Below are 12,582 nucleotides of genomic sequence, written 5' to 3' on the forward strand. Positions count from 1 at the left end.
ATTTTTTGGTTGGATACCAAGGAGAAAAGCATATTATAAACACAGCCTGACCAAGCAAATTATGTGGGAAAGATGAGTAGTAGAAAAGGTGCAAATAAATTAACAGAGATGAAATGTCTGTTAAAAAAAATCTCTATATTCTAAGTTATAGAGTATCCATCCCTCCTGAAGAAAGTAACAGAATATGCAGATTTTATAAGAAAGACTTTTCAATAGTTCAAGGCTGCAGACATAGCCTTTTAGTTGTAGAACAGGGTCTGTATTTAAGAAACAAAAAGGAAACAACCTAGTCTATTTGGTAAGAAATCTATTAGCCTGACTTTAATAGCCTCCAGGTCTTTAGAAGATGTTTCGAACCAAAGTATATTGTGAGTAAGTGGAAACCAGAGTCCTAACACATATGTTATCTACAGACAGTTTGAATTTGGCAGACCCAACATCCTTCCCTGTCAGGAGAGGCAAATGAGACACAGGCACTGTAACCTTTACTGACACTTTAGGTGGCATTTCCAACAATTACTTCCCATCTCGACATCACAAGTACTCCCTAGCACTGAGAACAATTGTACATTGATGACATTTGCAAGTGATGCCAGCTTTGTAGGCCTCACCAGGACAGCAGGGGACTGTAATATCATGCAGGTATGGATGACTGACTACTCAATTAACAGAACTGGTATCTAAAATTTCAGATCACTCCAAAAATAGCTTAACTTTGAAGTACAAATTAAATTCCTGTTTTAAACTACATGTCTATACTTGGAAACATTTGAAGAATCCTATGCTGACAGAGTCACCATAATGAAGCCACAAAGGAGGTTACTGTGATCCCAGCGTACACGAGAGGAGACCCAGCCCCTGGAAGCGTGGCTGTGCTCAATACCATGCGCAAGGCACCTGTGAAATACACATCTTAAATGGTTGCATGCAGTTCTAGCACAGTTTAGAAAAGACGAACTCAGAGGGAGAAAGGACTTAGCACAGTCTGAGTAATGGAAAGATTATGAGAACTAAAATTGAAGCTCATACTCCTTAGTTCCCAAAATCTCTTAGAGTAAAAAAATCTGGAGAGTGCACTTTTTTTTTTTTTTATTTTTGAAGGACAAGATAGGCCCTCAATTCCCCAGATAACAACCCGCATCACAGTCCTGCAGCCAGTGTGGACAGCCATAGAATGCCTTTTTTTTTTCTTTTTTTTTTTTCCTTTAAATCTTTCCTTCATTGCAGCTTGCCTGAACATCCCATAAAAAGAGGAATTACTACAGTGGAAGAGTGAAATTGATTATGCAGATAGCACTGTCAAATGCAGGAAGGAAAACAAACTAGAAAAAATAGAGCAGAATAAATTGTTTCTGCAATCTCAGAGTGAGTTACTTGTAAAAAACAAGATAAGTGAGAAGGGCAAGGTGTTTTTTCACTTGTTTTTATTTCTTTTAAAGTTTCCACTGTCCTTTTATATCAAAGATGTACTTATGATTGTACTTTCCTTTTTATTTCCCCTGCACAAACATGAATATCCTGGGAAATCATTGGCAAATTACCCAAAAAGAAAGCTGGAAAAAACTGTTTAGCTGAGGAACCAATCAATAATACTGCTCAGAGCAAATGCTTATCTGCATCCTGTTTGAGATTGACACGGGAGGTATTAATATTGTATGTGCTTGTCTAGTGGATAAAATAATCGAGCACCATCAAAATGCAAAGCAGCTCCTGCAACTTTGCTTTCTCCAGCAGTGAAATCTGCTTTTCCATCTGAATTCCCTTTCTCCTGCAATGCCATCTAGAGGAAACCAGGCAGATGAAAAGGAGGGCAGAGACCAAGGGATGAGAAGGCAGCAGTTGTCGGGTGAAGACGAAACTTCCCCCAGACCTAGCTAATGAAATGAATTAGGCTTTCCAATCTATGAAGCCATTAGAAGAAGGGCAAGCCCTGGCTCGGATGCCTTGCTGGGACTGGCATAGCAGCTCGCACCCGAGCAGCGGGTGACTCAGCAAGAGGATTTCCCACGGCACCTTTCTAAGAACTGCACTGCTTCTGTGCTACGGGTCTCTGGCTGCCGAAGGGAGATGCAATTCATGAGGATTTCTGCAATTTGCATCTGCAAACAAGTGAAAGAAAAGATTAAACATCCCAGATTTGACAGGAGATATAAAGGAAAAAGAAAAATCGGGAACTAACATTTGCAGTGAATTACAGATGCCTCCAGGCAAACCAGCACAGCGCCAGGAATTTGGCTAGGGAAGTCTGGACCCTGATTTTCACCCTCACCTGCATGCTCCTTGCTGGGACCTTGGGCACTAATTCAGTTCCCTATTAACTTCCTCTCAGAGGGGTCGTTTGTGAAGGACTAAGACTTTGAGACATCCAGATGACAGCACATCTGCACGCCCAGCAATACGCTGTTCTGGCAGCTTCAGCCCTGTTCCGTATGGCATCAGGCACTGCAGCCACTGTCCCTTAACTCCACAGGGACTAACATGAGAACAAGCAGGATTAAAACTTAAGCAATAAGCTTGCCACATGGAATATAGAATAATATTGGAAATGCATCACCCCTTTCGCCTAAACAGAATTTAAACCGTTTTTCTCAGATCACAGCTCCCATATACTATTAATACAGATGTTCCTACCTGAGGGCTCAAGCTTTATCCTTGGAGTTTCCCCTCACTTTAAAAAAAGTATCAGTCACTCAGGGTGGGGAACAAAAAAAACACACACAACCAATTCTTAGATTTTGGGGAAACAAAACAGTTCAAAATACTTTGTTTTGACAAATGATGGCTGTATTTTTACCCTTGAAGCCTAAAGGACATTTTAAAGCCATAAGCTTGATGAAATCAGCAATAAGGCCATATTACCACATCTTGATGCTTTTAATAAAAGATCCAACTAAAAGAAAAATATGGTATTTTATTTGGGTCTGGACATTGCCTTTTTTTTTTTTTTTTCCATGACACGCCTTTACAATGTACACTGTTAAAAAGGTGCTTTAAGAAAATTTGCTTTTCCAGCACAAAGTTAAAGAAAAGATAACTTTCAATGGTAAGGAGAAGGGAAAAAAAATGAGAGCTCTGGATGCACTGCTCAGACAGATTCCTGTGACTAACAGGAATCTCCATTCTCTACGAAGCCTATTGTTTGAGGCTGGTCTTGCAGGCAGTTAGCTGAAAAGCAGGAAATTTTTACCCTGTGTTCCAGGGCAAACGTTATCCCCGGTACAGCACATCCAGAGTACTGAACACTACTCGAGTCTGTGGTTGGCTCTTGATTTTGTAAAGATTTGTTGCTTCCATTTTTACAAGGATTTTCGTCATTCACATAATTAGTTCATGCTTTATGTTAGTTAATATATTTTTACAAAATTATTTTAGTTGGAATATACCAGTTGCCTACAAAAAAGAAGCTCTTCCTAAGGTCTAGCCAATAGCCATGCCTTGGCAAGACTCCATTGCAGAGGTACAAGGATGGATAGGACGTTAGAACTGAGACGTAGTTACGGAAATACCACCCTCATATGCAGAAGTGTGTGGGGTAATGGTCATACACTGACACAACAGGCCTGGCCACGCTTAAGGTGCGTGATCACCCTTCCTGCAGGGCTGGTCACATCATATTTCTCATATGGGCACCTCCACCTCCTCTTAGTTATTTTACACCTTAGCAACTCAAACATCCCAAGGCATCAGCTGCCCTGGGACCCTTTGCTAGTTTGCAGGAGGGTTGTTCCCCCTGCTTCATTCACTTTGACAACATCCTCATCCCCACGTTACCAAACAAAAGAAAGGGATGGGAGGGTATTTTTATTATGATGATTTTTAAGAAGTCCTTACACCCTCTGCCTCAATGCTGGTTTAAGCTGGCGGCACACAAAGAGGCACAAGGACATCTCTGTGTGCAGTATAACTGCAGATAAGGCTTCTTTCATGAAGCTATTGCCCTGCCAGAGACAGCAAAGGCCAATTTCCATAGCTGCTCTCCAAAACCTCACAAATGATTCAACAATCAAAAAGCACAACACATGAGCTCAATTTACAAAGCAGCAGCTTTGTATGCCTCGTGCCTAAATAGCCCGACTTCTCCCAAGTGCACAGAGGAAGCCAACACATTTGCTGCCTGCACGAGTGACTCTGCCTCACAGCTCCCCAGCAGCCACAGGATTTAAAACCCCCTGGGACCCGATCACAAAGCTACGTCTTATTCAGGTACGCACTGCAAACTGGCACTGACAGCAAGGAGGAGCCCTGAATATTCAGTAACACGAGTACATCGTAGTCAAGTGCGTCGCTGTCAGAGGGAGCTGAGATGCTCTTTTAATTTGTTCTGTCACAAAACAAGGAAAGTTAAAAAATCAAACAACTAATGGGAACACACCAGAGTCACTGTTTGAAGCGGATAAAACTGGAGCTGATTTTTATTCTTTGTAGAGTGGCTCTCGGAGAATTTCAGATTTGGGACTACACATGTCACAGTTTTAATGGCTTTTCTAGAAGACTATATAAAGGTAGGAGAGTTTCAATAAAATACAACAGTTGAGTCAATGAAAAAGAGACAACTGCAGCAAAGCAGTCATTAACCCCCAAGGATGATGGAAAGGTTAGTTTGCTGAGAGCTTAGCAGAGGCATCACCAGCTGCTAAGCCGATGAAGGGTGGGCTCTGAGTACCAAGGCTTTGCTATAGATTCAAAAGAAACTGGTTCTCCAGAAGGAGAAAGAGTTCAGCTGCAGGAACTCTGAGCAGCTTTGCAGCCGGTTGCAATTCCCATGGGGCACCAGAAGCACGGCCACACTGGCAGGCACCCACCTGCTCCTGGGATGGGGAAGGTTGGAGAGACGCCCTGGCTCTGGGGAATCTGTCCTTTCTGATAATGCCTCATCTGCTCCAAAACAGAAGGCTGTATTCCTTCACTGGGAGAGAGAGGGACAGCAAAGAAATGTGAGATAAATCATGCCTGACACTGCTTTTTTAATACATTCCTCCAAGACAGCTAGACCAAAAAATGTCCGTGCACTAACCTTGATCCAGAGGTTATTTGTGCTCAATATATTAAAAAATGGTTCATGAACAGTTCATCCTTAAAAAATATCACTTTTGTTGGGCTGCCAACATCAGAGCATGCTTTGCTTTTTTGGCTATGTCAGGACAGAGAGAAGAATGGGGCTGAAATCAGAGCACAGCTTCCTTTCTGGAAAGCTACTTTAAGAATCAAAGGTCGCAATATCATCTGCAGAAAAAAAGATGATACTTGTATATGCTCTGCTTTTATTACATGAGCCTGTAGACATGAACTTTCTCTGGTGGCCTGGGCTATACCATTCCTCATGCTCACCAGAAAAGTTTCCAAGTGATTCTCAAAGTAAGTTGGGGGAAAAAAATTAACTTTGCAGTATGTCAGCACCCAGCTTTCAGCAGCTGCTGGAAAGAGGTGCTTTGCAGGACAAGTGTCTCTGCAAATCATGGCCTAGGCAATCCCTGATGGCAAAGAGCATTGAATGAGACTTTGCAAATAACTGTATAAGAGGACAGAGTATCACAAGTCATGAGTTCAGGGAATTTTTGCCTGTTATTTGCACTCTATTTTAATGTCCCTTGTGGAAATCTCAGCATGTTTTGCAAGCATTTCCATTTCATCTAGAAAATGCTTTCCTCTCCCCATACCACATTAGGTTAGGAAGACACTTGCATTTTAGCACCAGAAAAAAAAGTGAGAAAAGCCTCGTATTTAAAAGCTGCCCTAAAAAACAAGTGAAAAAACCCTATAGGCAGTTTTCTCTTGAGGGCTGATGGCTCAGCAGCATTGTCCAAGATGGATATCATTGTAAATCTTTCTCAGGGCTGCTCTTTATATCAGCCCATTTCCTAGCACCCAGGAACAGCAGCTGATGTAGCTGTACTGTTAAGTTGCTGGAGGTGACAGCGATGTGACTGGGTTGTGGCAGCAGCAGAGGGAGCCCTGGCTTGGTCACTCCAGATCATTTGTAGGCTTAAAACAAAACAGCAAGAAAACCACTTGCCCTGAAGAGCGAGGTTCAGCGCAATACCAGCCTAATATCAATCCTGGAGTAGCAGTACAGAGTTGTTTTTTTTCTTTTAGAGACTACTTAAAAAACACAAGACAGGGTGTTTGTATTCTATGGGTGTGAAATTCAAATGTGAATAGATAGAAAAATGTCACTAATGCCTTTGCAAACATTCCCCAAGGCTGAGTTGTTGCACATTCCTGATCAAAAGCTCAAAAGCAAGCTCTGTGCATAAGAGCTATTCCTTAGGGATTGGAATAAAATGTTTCAGCCATCTCTGATTCAGTGTGCTTTTAATCCCATAGGCATTGCTGTCATTTCGGGAACTGGTAATGGATGAGAGGAGAACCTGTGCTTCATTCTTACGTGGTGGTGGGGAATAAGAAAGGAGTGTTAATTCACCCAGGATGGTTTGTTTATGCTTTAACATTTTCCTTCGCCTCATCATTGTTGAGAAGGTTTTGAATATTTCTCTCAAACACCCTCTTCCCATAATGATTGTTCTGGACAGAAAATACATTCTTGTTGCAGTAACACAGCAAACTGTTACACCTCCAATCCCTCATAGCTCCCAAGCCATCCTGGGCATTCGGTTTTAAGGAAGGGTAGTGTGTCCTTGAGCACAAAGGCTAGGCAGGGTGCAAACAAATAAAGCAAGATGCAATATAGCTCCTGTCCAAGGTAAAGCGTAGCAGGGGATTCTCTTTCATTCTGAGGATGCCTGAAACATTTCAGGAAATAATTGATGCCTCTAGATTAGTGGTTTAGTTCAGAGCAGGGGGATGCTTTTGAAGCAAATCTCCCACCCATCCTTTGTTACAAGGCTTTGGTCTGTATCATGGAGCAGTCTAAATGCAAGAACTCATCTCTACACATTTCCTTCCAAACAAGACTGAGAAGTGCTCTCCTGGTGGGTACCAGTGTGCTCCAGCTGCTTGCATGTCCCAGGTTAGAGCTAGCAGAGCAACTCCTGGACATCCATATTGCATAGACATCAGCTTCTCGGCACCACGTTGCTCTACAAATCTGTTCCCACCGCAATGTCTTCCAGACAGAGGGGAAAGAGTAAGTGGGATTAACCTGAGTTCCCATGAGGTTGGATAATGCTCTGTGGGAAACTGCCACTGGCAAATGGCTGAAACGCCACCTACATATGGCCATTATCAGTCTTGGAGATGGGTTATCCACCAAACAATCTGATTCCCCTGATCCGTTCAGAGTTAACCCTTGTTTAAGACTTGTCTTAAAGATTTGGGATAAAGCATTTTTATCATATGTTTACATCAGGATCCTGTGAAACTTGAATCTAACACACTCAGAGCTCATGCCAATAACTAAAAAAAAAAAAACCCAAAACACCAAAACTTTCTATTCATGCCTGTGTGGTAGGTATATACCAGGGTGCATTTCAGTAAGAAGTAGCTTTGTAAATGAAGGAATAGGAGCGCATTTCTTTTAACTAGAGGGAACAGGACAAACCCCTTAAAATGACTGTTTATTATCAGCCGTATACACTATTAGAACAAATTGCCCATTGAAAGAGTCACACATACACACAGTTTTATCACTTACTAATGTTGCTCTCTGAGGCTGTAGCGTGCTTGCCCTTGTTAATGGGTATAACAGAGCTTTAGGGTACGTCCTGCTGTTCAGACAAAAGAATTAGCAGTTCGCAATAGAATCCCATTACCCAAAGCCATGGTCTCTCTCTGCAGGTCATCTCTCAATGATGCTGTAACTAGACTGAGCCTGAGAACCTCCCTGTGGGATAAATGCTCCTAAAGCCTGCTGACTCCAGGGGAAGCTGGGGACAGTCAGGGTCCCCAGGTATCTCACCTTCTCCACCTTCCAGGATGGCTTCACTTAGGTTGTAAAGGTGCCATCATGCTGAAGGGTTCCTGGCTACGTTCACCATGCAAAAGCCTTTTACAAACACAGCCATTTCCTGCCTTCTGAAAAAAAAGGATCAGCAAAAGATTCCCCAACTGAATAGGCAGGGATGTGGGGGAAGAGGACATAGCACAGCACCAGCGCTGACGATGGAGGCACCACACATTTCTCTCAAGGGCAGAAGCAGCCTGGCTCCCTGGGGCTGACACTGCAAGATCTGCACACCACCGCCACTAACTGGCTCTTGACCATTTCTCACCAGCTTGGCATCCAAGCCAAAATACTCAGGATACCACCAATCTGAAGTTCGAAAGGAAGAAAACAGGCTCATCTTTACCTATGCAGTGATATTCTCTTGGTTTGCTCAGCTCAGGAAAGGACATTAACATTATCTCTGAATCATTCAAAAAAAAATTAGTGGAATACAAGCAGCTCAGCTAACTGCCATCAGCTGAGCTATGAAAGCAGCAATTTAGCTCAGCCTAAGGGTAGCATATATAATAGAAAGCAGACTTTTTTCCTGTGATATAATTCAGATAGTCTTAATGGATTTTTTCCCTTTTTACTTTTAAACAGCTGCAGCAATGTAACTCACAATTATCATATCTTCGATTAAACACACTGTGGAGCTTTTGGGGGACCTAGCGTGAAAATGTTGTCTGGAAAAAAAAAAAAAGTTACAAGCTGCTAAGTGTTAGTAGTAAGTTCATTAAGTGAAGATTGCCAGATTGCCACAAACTGGTATGGGATTCCCAGATTCTCTTCCCCACAAAAGTCCCTGGCTGATGATGAAGGTAATACAAAAGAAGAATAATCAGAGGCTGGTGCACCTGGAGAGCTCGTGTCATATCAGCTGTCACATGTGGTGGTGCACTTGATCTTCTGTTGCATTTAGTGAAGAGAAAGCTATGTCCTGAACAAGCAGTATATGGTGCAAGAGAGGAAAAATAGAAGAGTTTTGTGCAATCAGAAATGAATTCCAGACCATTTTCTGACCCCACAGCAGTGAGACCGGTGTCAATGTTTAAACAGATTAAAATTCCTTTATGATCAGTCCCTACAAGATCCTTTCTATATACCACTTCAGGCTGGCTAATCTAAAGAGAGTAATTGAATGCATTACAGCGTACTGCACTCAGTGTTCACGTACTTTCAATTCCTAGCCATCTTCTGAAGGCAGCAGTTTATGAATAAATAAAGCAGCAAAGTGCTTACGAAACCCGCGCATAAAGAAACCACCCTGTTTCAGGCTGGAGTATTCCTGTATTAGTAACAGCCCCTGAGAATCCAAATAGGAAGAACTATGCCTCTGACACCTCTTAGGGTCTTTTTTTAAAAAATAAATTAAAAAAAATCCTCCCAGAGTCTTCAGCTCTTGTCAAAGCTACCTGCATGGAGACCAGGGGAAACCAGCAGGAAGGGCTTTAACACTTGCACACGGAGGTTGTGCAGCCTGCCTCCTGCCTCAGAGATCTGCCCCTTTAGGAGGATGCACGGGGACATGTTTTATGGCAAGAAAACCAGTCCCCAGGAGAGCGCCCCAGCTCTCCTTGAAAGCCCTGAAGAGATTCCTTGAACACCGTGCAGTTGCTCAGCAAAAATGTTTGGGCTTTAATGAGAAACTAAGGTGAAAAAAAAGTATAAAGCTGTCAAACAAACTAGCTATCTAAAGGATCTAGCCAAAAGGAACAAGCCTATTAAAGGAATCGTTTTCTGCACCAGTATGTCACTGCACTATACTCTGTGCATAATGATGACTTAAATCCAGCCATCCCATGCATTATTAATAGGACCAGCCAACCTCAAGTCCCCATGCAGCCCTAAAGCAGATATATAATATATTCCCACCAGGAAATGGGCAACCATCCGTTTTCAGCAATAGACTACACAGGTAAGTCAATGCCTCTTTCAAGCTGGCTTTGTTCTGGTGTGCTCAACAAGGCCGCTCGCCCCCATCCCCCAAAGAGCCTTTACTGTCAACTTTGAGCAATATTTCCACACCTCTCCACAAAGCGTGCAAGTTTATCCTTATCAGGACAAACAAAATCTTGCACAGTTGCTGAAACACGCTGGGAACAGAGCAACCTAAGCAAACCAATGACAGAAAAGCGAGACATAGCAGGGAGTCAGGACAAGAAGATTAAGGATGGGAGAAGGGTGAGGAAGAATTAGCTACGCTGATATTGCTGCTGAGGGCAATGGAAGAGTCTGTACGCCCTCCTTGCATCTGCTATGGCTAGGAACTAGTCATCAAATAGAAGAACATGCCTATTTACCAGCTTAGAGTTCATCATCACTCAAATTGGAGCTCTTGAACCTCGAGCACTTCTCACGTACTCCTGTACAAAACAGTGCCCTGTCTTCTTCACAATCTCCCCTTATTATGAAGTGATCCAGTAGCATCCCATGTCAAGCATGATTACCAAACAATTCAAAATAACAGGGCTGCTAAGCTTAAACGCTTCAGCGGCAATCCAAGGCAGTTCCCACAAATTATATGGTGGGAGAGTATTTGCTATGAAAATGTTTGGTTGGGGATTTAAAGAGGCAAGCAATAATAGAACACGATCATGTTTTGCTTAAAAAATACGTGAGGAAAAAAGGAAAAGTCTAAATAATAACGCCGTGATATTTAAGAGTGCATTCTTCCAGCACAAAGAGCAGAGAGGACAGGAAGCAGAGATGAGACACCAGTGCTGGAGAGCACCGGGAAGTTTACAGCCCTGTTTGGCTCTGACTGCTGTCAGAGGAGCGGTGCGGCACATCGGGTACGCGTTACAGCTTTTTCTTACAGAAACAACATGTCTGAGAGACAAAGATATTAAGCCAGCTGGTTGTGAAGGTAGCCCCTTGGGCTCTGGTTTGTTGCTGGGATGCCTGGAGTACTTGACATTTCTTATCATTAGAAATGAGCCCTAAAGGTTTCCTGCTCACAGGAGGAGGCCCAGCAAGCAGATGAGGAAATTCTCTGAGATGCTCTGTCGTGCAGTTCTGTGGAGGAGTGAGACACTCAATGTGATAGTTATCAATACCTGCAAGTATACTTAAAATAAGATAAAAGTTAATTAGTTCCAACTTCTGTCCTTCCCTCCCAGTGATAATCCTTTTTTTTTTTTTTTAAATCAGTCTGTAAAGGACAGCAAAAATCTAGCCCCCAAATCAGACTGCTTGAAAACCTTAATTCCCCCAGTGACATCCTCCACCAAATCCTGAACTCCCTCCATTGTGGTTTTAAATTACAGCATGAAATATAGCTTTCTGCATTCCTCTCCCACAGCACGGCAAATACCCCACCGCGATGTTACAGGGGGTTGGAGGAGCGATTCCAAACAGGCTGTTTTCAGTATCAACAGCCTAAAGATGTTATTAGCAGATTACTTGAACAATATATTGCTGCTGAACCAGAATGCGTTACAAAGCACTGAGTCATGCCACCAAATTAATCAAATTCATTTTAAATTACCAATTTTCAAACTAAGCTTCAGCATAGCCTGGGTTCTTTATGAGCTGGTGTAATCTCCCACACACAAAACCCACTTCACTTGTGGTTTCACCTTGTGCCTTGCATGAGTGAGGGGTAAAAACCGAAAGCTGGAGGTCACAGAAGTCCAGACACCAAGTTCTGGAACAATAAACCACCAAGTATCACAGTAATATTTAAAGAGACACTTTCCTCACCCAAGCTCCCTGTTCAAAAGATGTGCTTTTTTGGGTCTTAGTTCAGATGGTCACCGACGACAGGGGTTAACCTGCAAAGGATTTAGAACATTGCTTGCTAGGGCATAATAGGAAAATCATCAAAAGCAAACATTTAAAGGCAATAGCTACCTGCACCACTGAAATGAGCTGTTTTGCAGGCATCTTGAGGTTTACTGCAGGGATCTTAAATCTTGGAAATTCACCTTACTTTAAGTGTATTTTTATACTTGAGCGTTAGACAAAAGAAAAAAGGACTGTCTTGATTCTGCCTTCCCCCCCCCCCCCCCCCCCCCCCAAGGGTTTGTTAGATACTGTGGGAGCGTAAAGAGGTAATCTGGCCTCAAAACCTCCTCTTCCTTATGTTTATATCCAGCCAGACCTGCTGCTTATCACTTCGCTATTCAACTCCCAAGAAGAGGTAAGGGAAGAATTAGCCTGGCAGACCCCCACACCCCTTCCTGCAAGGGTCAAGGTGCAGACAGCGAGAAGGGTTGTTGGAGGGAGCACCACAAGCTGAGCTACTGCTCTGAGGTAACCAAACCTTTGGAGGCTGGACCTGCAGTTGTTTCTTTGTCTCCCTTCAGTTTAGCTCCTATTTTAGAGCTCAGAGCCTTTGTCAGTACTCAGAGGGTAGCACAGAGTTTTGGTTTAGTGATTAGGATCCTGCTCTCGCAACTTAAAGTATTTGGATCTGAGCATCTCTAGCTTGTCTTGCTTTTTGGTCCAAGAGGAAGCTCTCATACACATGGAGTGCCTGTATACAGAAGAAACCACTCCTTTGAGGATTTTTCCTCTACATTTTTGCTGTCCCATTGGCCTCCCGACTAAGTCTCAGAAATTTCAGTAGATGGAAAAAGCTTTGGTGCAAAGGCAGAGACTGCTCTAGGAAGAGCTTTGTCCTGAAATGCATCAGCCTCTTCTCTTTAACACACCATGCAAGCACAGCTCAGTGCTTGCATGAGCTGTGCTCATGC

At 42.9% G+C, this 12,582-nt stretch overlaps 2 long non-coding RNA genes across 4 annotated transcripts in view; one reads left to right on the forward strand and one right to left on the reverse strand.

The window, feature by feature from the left end:
* LOC106047603 (uncharacterized) overlaps positions 1–12,582 on the reverse strand; it is a 138,946-nt gene that overhangs the window by 76,445 nt on the left and 49,919 nt on the right. The window lies entirely within an intron of this gene.
* LOC106047598 (uncharacterized) lies at positions 516–6,608 on the forward strand. Its single transcript, XR_001213865.3, has 3 exons — positions 516–642; positions 4,426–4,502; positions 6,325–6,608. It is a non-coding gene; the product is annotated as an uncharacterized lncRNA (long non-coding RNA).

Source organism: Anser cygnoides, chromosome 9 (genome assembly GCF_040182565.1).
Source record: "Anser cygnoides isolate HZ-2024a breed goose chromosome 9, Taihu_goose_T2T_genome, whole genome shotgun sequence".
Lineage (NCBI taxonomy): Eukaryota > Metazoa > Chordata > Aves > Anseriformes > Anatidae > Anser > Anser cygnoides.